Below are 6909 nucleotides of genomic sequence, written 5' to 3' on the forward strand. Positions count from 1 at the left end.
TCGACTCTGGCCTCCACTTGCCTCCTTTTATTGAAAACAGTTACAATACACACAAGCTCCTCCCATTGTAAAACCCCCCTATGGTTACAAAAGATAAGACACTGTGTGTACGTGTAAGCACGTGTATGCATGTGCAAGAATGTGTGTGTGTGTGTGTGTGTGTAGGTGTGTGTGTGTGTGAGTGTGTATGTTTGTGTGTGTGTTACATTTGTGTGACCTCCTGCCCACAAAAGGATCATAAATGCAGGAAGTTTACTAAGCAACAAACAGAATCTTTAGATAGGATGTGCCTATAATAAAACACTTCAGCCTCCCCCACCAACAAACTGGCTGGAGAGGTGGTCAGAGACAAAGGAATGTCTTTGATCTGCTGCTTGAACTAAGACTTACAAATTTAAGTAACACAATGACAGTATTTAACAATTTGACTCCAATATCTGCTTTCTTCTTTTGACAGTTTTTTCTGTTTTTTCAACACCCCAAGAAACCAGTATCAACGTACATTTCTATCCCCAGGGATTCAATCTACATGAACGCCCTCGGGGAAATAATTATTTGATCCCCTCCTCAATTTGTATGTTTGCTCACAAAGGAATGAGCAGTCTCTGATTTTTTATGGTAGTTTTGTTTTTAATGGATCATAATTATTTCCCCCACTGTACCTATGTGTACCTTCATAGAGTTATGTATATGTTCCTGTGCAGCAAAATGTGCATATTTGTGTTGTAGAATTAAGTAGGAAATATCAGGAGACAAATAAAGAATGAAAATTAGGTAAAACTGAATTCTATACGCTACTCACCTCACATCATAGACATACATTTGAACCTTGCTAAGGTCTTTAAAGTTGGCTATATGTGTGAAAGATGAAAGTTTGAATACTCAGTAAAAGTAAATTATGTGAGTCAATGTCCAGGTGAATTAGTCAAATTAATACTTAGTAATAAAAGATAATAAAGACTCAGACTGCTGGCTTACTTGTGGTTCCTGTGGTATTTCAAATTAGAATGGGAGGCAGAGGGCTCAGCTTTCAGGCCCTTCTTCTCTGGAACTAAGTCCCAGTTTGGATTCAGGAGACAAACTATCTCTCTACTTTAGATCAGGCTGAAAAGTATTACTGTAGGCTCTCCACCTTATAATATAAACCACCTTGTGGTTACTGCTGTTGTAATTTTGTGCTACATAAATAAAATCGAATTGAACTGAATGCGGATTTATCTGAAAAAGTAAGGCTGTCTTCAAAGATGCTGTACATTCCACACTTATGTGCGTGTGTGTGTGTGTGTGTGTGTGTGTGTGGGGGGGGGGGGGGGGGGGTATGTGTGTATTCACATCATTTATGTTAATGAGAGTGTGGGGAGTGAGTTGGAGGGTGGGGTGGGCTGCTTTTAACTATGTAAAGCACTTTGTGCTACATTTTTTGTATGAAAAGTGCTTTATAAATAAAGACTGATTGATTGATTGATTGATTTATTATAATTAGACTTGATTTAGTTATAATCTGGTATGGAATTTACTAATAAACATCAGAAAGTGTTTGACCAAACAAAAATGTTCAATCAGGAAAAAAGGGCTCTTGGTATGTGCACCTAATCAAGTCATTCTGGTTAATTAAAGGTTTGGATTGATTTGATCTCTATCTATGGCTGCCTCTGTCCCTTGATGTTCATCTGACTTGAAAGTAATTTTCACTTTTATTAACACAGCCTTGCTCCTCTTTTCTCGTTCTCATTTAACAGTCAAAGCTCTACTTCTGAGATCTCTTGCCCCGGCTAGCAGAGAAAGAACCATTTGCTGGAACAACACCTGTTTCCCTGTCTGTGTGGACACGGGAATCCAGCTGGGCCACAGAGAGTTTTCCACAAACAAGTGAACAAGCTGAAATCCATCCATCAGTAGAAAGGACAGTTTTCGAGGAGCTCATTGGCATTTAGACCTGAGGAGTGACACTCCACGCAACCGACAGTGTCCTCAAGTGGGAAGGACTTCTCTACCCACTGCTCTTTGGAGCTACTACAGTAGAGGTGAGTGAGTCAGTTCAAATTGTCCTCCCTTATATGAAAACCCCTTACACTGTAGTGTAGAACAACTGTCATTTTAACTCCTATTCAGTTCTAGTGAGGCATGGAGTTTCTAATAAGTCCAGTGCTTTGGGCTGGGTTTGACGGGGCAGCCAGGCTTAGCTGAAGGCTCACCCACTGAAGCACTTTCCAACAAGAGCACTTGACAGTACCCAGTGGTGTTTGACTGTGAAAAGCAACCATATGTGAAGGATTTTTTTATTTTATTTTTTTTAGATAAAAAATGGTAAGACATTTCTAGCCAAACTAGCCTGGCCGGCGAAGCAGGATGTCTGTTGCCATAGCAGCAGGTGCTAATCCATATGCATGGCTGGAATGAGCTTTTTGGGAAGGTGTGCTGAGGGAGACAGCTGTGCAAGACTTCTCTGGCTTAATACGTTTCATGAATCTGTCATTTGGGTGGAAGTGGATGTGTGGCTTTTACTCAGACTCGAGTTGAAGTTTTGTGCATGATGATGAAATCTGCTGCCATTTACGAGACAAATACCGAAATGCTGTGTATACAGTTGAATTCTTGTGGTTTTGGCTGAGCATCCTCTGTGCTGGCTATGATGTCCCACTTCTGGCAGCATGCTGAAGGTTCCAGAGCTGGAAGCGTTCTTCTTTTAGAGACATTACTGGGTTAAAATCCGTCAGTGCAGACATCGGCTCTGTACTAGTTCTGCAGGGGGGAAAGTGGAAAACTTCTTTTTCTTATTAGTTCATAAGTAAGTTTGTCATTAGATAGCAGTGTCTTTAATTATTGCCACTGAATAGTTTGGATACACATACTGAAATAATATATTAAAACAGGCTTGAATAATAACACTAATAACACAAAATTCTACCACGTTACATCTGAGAATTTCAACTTGTGCACTCCAAAGTTTGCAAATCTTAACATCCACTTTGATAAAACACAGACTGTTTAGTTATTTTTTAACTCAGATTATCTGTATAGTAGTTTCTGCTGGTATTCATGATATTGTGAGCAGCCAGGCAGTCATTTTCTTTGCCCTTTCAAACAGCTCAGGCTTGGGAAAGAAGTTGATTTGAAAAATGTGCATATCTAACTTTACTTAACATAAAAAAGACTATCCTGGCATGCTATGTATGTAAAGTGTGAATTTGCATTTTGAATTGCTCACTTTTAATTAAAATGATGAATGAATGAAGAGATTGGCAGCGGTGGAGTTCAGTCAGTGAATCCACACATAGTTATTCCAAGCGAATGCCTCCAGGGCTGAAAAATGAAGCCAGTGCACAAATGCCAAAACTGCAGCTCCTCGTGTGCACACTTAAGTGAAGCAAGTGAGTAAGGCAAGTTCATTAGTGGGACTGTTACAAGGTAACCCAGAATATGTTCTTGTTGGCGGCCATTTTGTTTATTAGTCGGATTGTTGCAATGACCAGTCTCACACACTTAAGACACTCTTAATTTGAAAACGGTGGCTCGTTCTTGAGCTGCTTTCAGATTTGTACAATTTTGTACAGTTTCTGAGATGTGCATTTAGCTTTGAATGGGGACCTGGGCTGCTCCTTTGGTAGTGTAGTTGTAAAGCCACCACTCATTTTGTCTTCCTTTGTAGGCTGAAGGTTATGAGTTCAAGTGCAGCAAGGTATGCTTTTCAGATTCAAGCAGCATAGAGCTGTGTGCTGCATGAAATGACATTACAGTAATGTTATTGACAGTGTGTCACTACAGGGTGCAGCACTTCTCTCAAAGAGAGAAAAGAGGGGGTTTTCTCATGTCACGCCTCCCTAACGTTAGTATCATATGTGGGTTGGATTGTCACCGTAGTCAGGCTGTCACGGTTTGTGGCACAATTACCACTGGCTCATGTGGGACATGCAAGCCTGGACTATTGTGTGTTGTTGGTTGGCTTAGTGGGTTAGTTCCTGCTCTAAAGCCTTTCAGAAGCTAAAGGTTCACAGTTTGCAACAATTTTTTTCACCATGCTCTCTTTCTCGTTATGAACTTACAGTATGATTAATAGAAACACACATCAATTTGGGAAATGTTTGCCACTTTATTAGGCACAAATGTTTTCACTCTACACAAACAAGCTATTTATCTAGAACTTTTTACTCCCATTGACAGCGTGCCACAATCCAAATCCGCAAGTAGCTAATCCCACTGCAATTTCTCCCAGAATTGCAAATTCTAGTTAATAGTGCGAATCCCAGTATATGTTATTCACCTCTGCCATTTTGTTCATTATTATTATTATTAGTGGGATTGTTGCAAAGCAGCGATGCCAGTATATATTATTTGTTTCACCACAGTCTGGCTGTTCCCCTCAGTGGTACACTTACCACTGCCTCATGTCTATTTTGTCAGCGGGATGGTGCATGTCACCCCAATAGCATAGTGGGTGCATCCCTCATCCTGCACGATCTCTGGCACTTTATTAGGCATACCTGTTTTTGGTCTAAACAAACATGCTATTTATCTACAACTTTTTGCTCCCATTCACAGCGTGCCAAAGTTCAAGTCCACAAATAGCTATATTGCCACCACAATTTCTTGCAGTTTATTAAGCCCTTTTCACAGACATGCAGTCACAACGTGCTAAACACAGAAAGATTTTTTTAAAATAAGAACATTAAATGCCATAATAACAATTAAAATCTACAATAAGGAACAATAAACAGGTAGTTTTAAAATATATAATTATTATTTAATAAAAAATCTCAACAAAAAGCCTGTTTAAACCAAAACCCACTCCCAAGTTTTTAGTTGTGTACCCAGTGCAACTAACAAATTCTGAGTCTGTGATTGAAGCCAGTGAGCAGACGTGTATTTTCGTAGTTAGGGGCCAATAACTGGCAATAAAATTATGTTTTTTTTTCTTTTTTCTTTTTGCTATTGCTGACAAATACTTTGTGAAATTGTAATATTCTATTAGTCACTAAGTTAGTTACCTAGTTACGAGTTATCACTCTGTACAAGTCACTGACCCTGGATCCAGCAAAACAGCCCCAGACCATCACACTTCCTCCTTCATGTCTGGCAGTTGATGCCACACACTATGAAATTATCCTTTTGCCTACTCGATGTCGATCCAGTGGCGGTGTTTCAGGGCCCAGGAAAGCCTCTTTGTCTTATTCCGACGTCTTAGCAACAGGGATGGGTATCGTTTAGGTTTTATCCGATACTGGTGCTAAACCGGTACTTTTGAAATGGTGCCGGTGCTTAAACGGTGCTTGTTCATGTTTAGCTGTTTTCGACTTTTTCTTTGGTCATTTTAGCCTTTTTGGCCAGGGTGAAGGGAGTATCTGCCATCAAACAAGAAGACAGCTGCATGTAACTACGACGGTGTTTGCTAGTTCACCTTACATGCATTAATTTAATAACGTGGTTAGCCTACTCAACGTAAATTGCACACGAACAACATTAAGCTACTCACGCAGAGAAGAACGGCTGCTGCTGCCATCATCATCCGTCATCATTTCTGCTACATTGGCAGGGCTAGGGGCCAGGACTTTCCTCTTCGGGTTCTTGGGGGATGTTGCTAACTCCGGGTCGATAACAGGCACCACACCCGCAGTAGATGTGCTCGGTGTGAGGTCTTGCAGCAAGGTGTCAAATACGGTGCATTTCTCAGCTTTTAAAAAAACACTATGCGTCGCCAGGTGTTTCATCGGATTCGAGGTGTTACCTCCTTTGCACAGTATCACAGTATCACTACAAGAGCGTCTCTCAGCATGGGCCCGAAAAAAGTTCTGTCAGCCGAGGAAGGTGACGATATTAAGAAGTCGCTGGAGTTTATGACAGAGGAGATTTCTACTGTCAAACTGCAGCAGAAAGCCATCCTGGACCTGGTCAAGGAAGTTAAGGCTCTCCGCATCCAGAACGCCGAGAAGGATCGGCGGCTGGCGTACCTGGAGAACAGAGTGGCGGATTTGGAGCAGTACACCCGGATGAACGATGTTATCATCACGGGGCTTCGCATCAAACCCCGGTCATACGCCCGGGCGGTCGCCACTGACAATGTAGGAGGGCCAGGAGAGGAAGATGTCAACTCCACGGAGCATCAAGTGGTTACCTTTCTACGGTCCAAAGGTGTGGAAGTGGATTATAACAACATTGAGGCTTGCCACCCTCTACCCCGAAAAAATGACAGTGACAAACCAGCCATCATTGTGAGATTTGCAAACACAAAACACAAAACAGCACTGTTAAAACAAGGAAAGAAACTGAAAGGATCCGATGTCTTCATGAACGAACATCTGATAAAAAGAAATGTGGACATTGCCAGGAAAGCACGTTACTTGAAGAAACAGGGAAAAATTCAAAATACATGGACCACCAACTGCAAAGTATTCATTAAACTCAATGGAACACCGGAACAAGCCAAAGTGTTGGTCATCAGAAATATGGAGGAGCTGGACAAATACTGAGGTCAACTTACTCTGGAGGTATGAATACACATGTGACGTGACACACAACACGACACAAAAGAAGTCCAAAAGAACTTCATCTGCATCCGGCAACAATATCAATATAACTCATTGGAATTCTCTTTATGATAATCTGGAACTGAGAACATTTCGATACACAGACCATAATGTTCTAGACTTAGAAAAGGATATAGACCCGGAAAATAATTTCTTCTACAACATCAGCAGTAACTGCTGCTACTTCACTGATGAACAGTTTAAGCGCACCATCAGCACGGAAAATAAATTATCAATAATCCATTTTAATAGCAGAAGTCTGTATGCCAACTTCAACAATATAAAGGAATATCTAAATGAGTTGACAAATCCATTTGGAATTATTGCCATTTCTGAAACATGGATCAATGCGGAGAAAGGAATGGACTTTGGACTGGAGGGATATGAA

At 40.9% G+C, this 6909-nt stretch overlaps 1 protein-coding gene across 4 annotated transcripts in view; it reads left to right on the forward strand.

Annotated features, from left to right (window-relative positions):
• LOC120716433 (protein phosphatase 1 regulatory subunit 29-like) overlaps nt 1-6909 on the forward strand; it is a 310216-nt gene that overhangs the window by 102167 nt on the left and 201140 nt on the right. For 3 of the 4 annotated variants that reach the window (XM_040003978.1, XM_040003979.1, XM_040003977.1), the window contains exon 2: nt 1740-2024. The exons of the other annotated variant lie outside the window; for it this stretch is intronic. The gene's annotated coding sequence lies outside the window, so the exon portion shown is untranslated. The remainder of the gene's footprint in view (nt 1-1739; nt 2025-6909) is intronic. 4 annotated transcript variants of the gene reach the window in all.

This window comes from Simochromis diagramma, unplaced genomic scaffold (genome assembly GCF_900408965.1).
Source record: "Simochromis diagramma unplaced genomic scaffold, fSimDia1.1 OVJJ01000325.1, whole genome shotgun sequence".
Classification (NCBI taxonomy): domain Eukaryota; kingdom Metazoa; phylum Chordata; class Actinopteri; order Cichliformes; family Cichlidae; genus Simochromis; species Simochromis diagramma.